Genomic DNA, 5,000 nt, shown 5'->3' with positions numbered 1-5,000 from the left:
AAAACAAAGAAATGGCGGCCATGATGGTGTACCAAACTAATCCTCCGGGAATTGAACTCTATTTTTATGCAAATACTTCCTTTTGTTTCAGTAATCCAATATGGCTGTTGGTCACGTGAGTGAAAACGCTCCATAGAAAATGCCCCATAAGTTTCGCATAATAATAGAGTTAAGTTCCAAAAGACATTTCACTACATTGTTCTGTACATCAACACGGCCGCCGTGACGTCAGATGTAAAACATCAACAGCCCAATTGGTTTGAAAGTTCACAGTTGATTTGCATATTAATGAGGTCTAACCATTCCCGCGTGCGCACGTGCAAGTTCGAAAAACACCCTGCACGATCCAGCACCAGTGCGGAAGTCCGATGTGGCACGGTCTTTTCACTCAAGGCCCCCAAAGAGGGACACATTTACCATTTAGCTAAAATTTTCCTTCTATTTGAGAATATCCGTTTCTCAGGATCCTCTGTTTCATTCTTTGGAAACGGAAACCTTTTGATAATAATCACAGCTTCGTCGGGTTGATGTCGGTGTATTTGGAAAAATTCTTACCGCTGTGCAATGGTCACTCCATATCGGAATTTCTCGGCAATTAAATTAAAAGCACCCATCGTTGTGCAAACACTTGCTTCTGAAAATGTTTCTTCCAGCGCGCAAATGAGAAAGCACTTGTCAATAAACTAAACTGTGTCTGTAAAAAGGTATGCCAAGAAATTTTTGCTGCCGGCGAAACAAATTTTGCTTTAACAACAATGTTGAGTTTGCGCGCACACAATTTTCAAGTTCGATTTGTTTATTTCTGTTTCGTTTTTTTAGGATATGGAAGTGGAAAAGATTTGACGCTAAAGTGCTTTATAAATAATCACACTCTTAACAGGTGGTTTGGATTAATGGGCAAAACAATTTCATAGTTTTCGTTTTCAAACGTAACATTGGTGGCCCTAACGAAACTTTTGTGTTCTCACCTTACTATTTTCTTAAAATTGTTCCAAATCCAATAATGATGCAAATGGTTTAAAGACTTCCATTGGCAGCGATATTTCTACATCACTGCGCTAATTTTATTCATTGCATCGCGTTAGAATTAAATCCGTTTCCTTCTAACTTTTAAACAAAGAGCAATAAGTTATGTACAACTGCGCGGATAATTTAAAGCCATAATGCCAGAAGATGTCCTACTATATTCCCCGCAAAATGACAAACGCAGTTGCCAATGGTAAGTTGTTCCTAAATAAAGTTCAGTGAATCTCCTTGCGTATTCCTCGAATCAATTAACAAGTTTGTATTCCTCCAGTCTCTCGTCCGCAATTTATGATTGTTCCGTTCCGTCCAGTTATTCTGAATAGTCCTTCCTCGGTTTAATCGGCTGAGACAACTCCCTCTCTCTGCTAACCTCCGATGAAGTCTTCACCATTTTCTTCAGGAAAGACACGTACACGAAGGATAACACGAATGCCGAAGCAACGCCGATTGCACAAGCCTCAACAGCGAACATGATTTATAAACAGCAGCGAGTGTAATGAATGAATCAGATAAACAGCTTTAGAGTCCACTACAAAATGTGTTGCACCAATTTCTTCACAGCGACTTATGAAGTAACCTGTCTCTTTCTGGCTGGAAATATCTCACTCCAAGTTCTAGAGCTTTCTCTCTTTCTTCACAAGACGCGGTAATGTTGTTATTCTGAAAACAAACTTGTTTTTCAAGCTCAGGGAAAATGACGCAGGCATCGATTGAAAAACCGCTTATGAAATCTTGATGAATTTTAACCGCGCTCTTACACATGCAAGAATTCAAATAACAAATTTGCAATCTTGAACCATGAATTACGTGTCATTTCTTCAGTATCCACTTCTACTGTTGCAAGACAGGGAATTCGTTTTTCGTCCTAATAATATGCTACATTTGCGGCATGGAAATATATGAGCACGCAGTTGGAAGTTCGTGAAACGCCATTGTCTTAGTTTTGTAATACGTGACTTACCTTGCTGAGCTTAAAAATGGTCGAAAACTAGGAAAGAAGGGAAAGAAAAACACTTTACAAAACAAATAAAAAAGGTAAATGAAAACAACAATCAATAGTAGAAAAAGAATGCGTTTTAGAAATATAACACAAATAGCAGTTATATTTCTAATCAAGCTTCGATGGCCAAAGAACAAGAGTCTATGAAATGCGGGACTTTTTTTTTCCTTTATATTATTATTACAAAACACGACAGTTTATTTCAACAAAACGACCAAACACTTTGTTTAAGCGTATTAAGTTTCCGAGCAGCAATGATTTGAAAACCAAAAGCGGTGAAAAGCCTATAGAGGAAAACAGCCACCAGTATCCTGAGACACTCCCATAGTGTCGTGCCATAATAGAGAATAGAGAGCTTACAAATCGATGACGTTTACACGACGGCGCCGTTGAATCACGTCATAGTCCCGCCTCGCCGTCCTATCGAGCGTTTTCACATGACGTCACAGCGGCCATGTTGGTGTTCCAAAACAAAGGAATGGCGGCCATGATGGTGTACAAAACTAATCCTCCGGGAATTAAACATTTTCTAATTCTCACGGCTGGACTAGATCTAGCATGAAATGGAGGCTAATGCGGGAAAATTAATTTGTGTGAAAAGATTTGCTTGCATTAGCCTCTATTTCATGCTAGATCCAGCCCAGCCGTGAGAATTCAATAATGGTCTATTGAACTCTATTTTTATGCAAATACTTTCTTTTGTTTCAGTAATCCAATATGGCTGCTGGTCACGTGAGTGAAAATGCTCTATAGAGCGTTGAATTTACGATATATCCAGCAAAGACGACGACGATCGAGCGCATGCGGTAAATTTTCCCGCCGTTTAATAATGAACGTTATTTAAGTGGCAAGTGTATTTAGCGCTGACGCACTAATTGGGGATACTACAGATATCGAATCAACTCATATCAAATCATAGATTGGTTTTTGAGGAGAGGGGAAAACCGGAGTACCCATAGAAAAACCTCTCGGAGCAGAGTAAAGAACCAACAAAGTCAACCCACATGTGACGCCGAGTCTGATAATCGAACCCGGGCCACAGTGCTGTCACCACAGCGCCATCCCTGTATCCCTTTTATTCAATCCAAAAGCTTACTTCAGAGAGACGAAAGCTTTTATAGGGGGCATACGCTTATCGAACGAACAAGAATTTCACAAGACAAAAAAAGAAACCCGGTGTTTCCATATTGGAACTACTTGTATGAAAGGTTTGATTTGGTTAAGAAAACAAACGACGAATGCCACGCTGATTTTTAGTTTCTGCAAGGAGGACATTTACAAACTTACTAAACAGCTTCAGCTACTTGACGAGATAACCACTTAAAATGGTTTAGTTTTAGCATCGATACTATAACAAGCTTAGGCCGCATAAAAAAATACTAATTACCTTGGCGGATGTTGAATCTCTGCTAAGGTTATTATGATCGGCCGTTAGAAGAGAACTTAGTTCGCAGCTCGAAAAGACGCAAAGCGGGATAGAAGTGTTAGCACATGCTGTGAAAAACATAAAATTTCTATCACTGATAGAACCTAATACAAAGAGGAAGATTTTCTTAAACGAATCCAAAATTTTCCCGCGAGTAATTCTTTCTCGTTACATGAAACATTGATGACTTCACAATACAATACAATATAATACAATACAATACAGACTTAATTGACCGCTCCCCATAGAGACTTTTCAGAGCCAATGAAACTCAAATGAAACGACGGAACAGAATAACAACAACAACAACTGTTAACAATCCCAACTGGCCGAAGGCAAACCAGTTGGCTATTAACAAGTGCAGGTGGGAAGTTGAACCAGGGACTATGGTCAGAACGGGTCTTGAACCCGGGATCTCCGGATTTCAAGGCAATCGCCTTAAGGAGGCTCGAAAGGGTTTTTCGTTCCCATAGTGTTTGTGAAACGATGAAAGATATCAAAGAAGGATATTTCATAGTGTAGGCAAACTATAAATATCTTTGCAACTCCATTCTTGGGTAATACTGTAAAGGGACAGTTTCACGGTTTTGCGCATGTCCAAGCTTTAAAGCTAGCAGTTGTAAATTTTACGGTTTCTTACTGAACCAGATGATGTTAATTAAACACAGAGGGTATTAAAGCAAATACACTGAATGACTACGGCCAAAATTTGGTGGAAGACACTGCGGATTTACACAGAAAATATCGAATTTATTGTACGGGTCGAAAATTTATTCTACGCACGAGTTGTCATAACGCACGAGTAATCTATTCGTATGCAGTAGGTTCATAACACAAAGGAAATGATTACAAAAGTAATTCCAATGAATAATCCATTAGTATGGGATTGTTTCCGTTTCCTGCATCAGTGCTTTCGATTGTTTCAATAACAATGGAATTAAATGGGCTGACGTGACAGTTTGCCCATGCGCAAAGACGTGAAACTCTCCCTTTATGGGCACTTATGACGTCATATCAGTTACCATGGCAACAAGCCAGGTCCACAAAAAGGCCCTCCAAACTTCAGGTTTTGAAAATTATCTGAAAAACTAAGTCGGTGACCTACCGTTTTTATTTCTTTGTTGGAAATCTCCCCAAGTTCTTTAACTTATTAGAGAGTATGACAGGAAATTTAAGATACATCGAAAAATGGCGTTTCATAGTTTACAGAAAATTGTACTAGATAAATTTCCCCGAAACCTTTTTTATTTAAAGTGCCATCGTGAATGACACTTGCATGCAAAAAATCAAGATAGGTCACCCCGCAAATAGAGATAGAGACAGATTTTTTCCGCAAGTTTTATTTCCGGTTCGCGCGATTTTACGCCGTATTTTCACTTCCGGAGTGTTGCACGCGTCACTTTTCATAGAAATTTGATTCATTCAGCTGACACGTGTTTCTTAGTTATGGCGTGTGTATATTACTCGCGCGCGCATCTAAAAGCCCTTTCGAGCCTCCTTACTACTGGGCCACACTGCCTCCTAAGTTTCAACGTGGAAATCAGTTTT

Source organism: Montipora foliosa, chromosome 10 (genome assembly GCF_036669935.1).
Source record: "Montipora foliosa isolate CH-2021 chromosome 10, ASM3666993v2, whole genome shotgun sequence".
In the NCBI taxonomy this organism is placed as follows: Eukaryota; Metazoa; Cnidaria; class Anthozoa; order Scleractinia; family Acroporidae; genus Montipora; species Montipora foliosa.
This window is presented reverse-complemented; position numbering follows the sequence as displayed.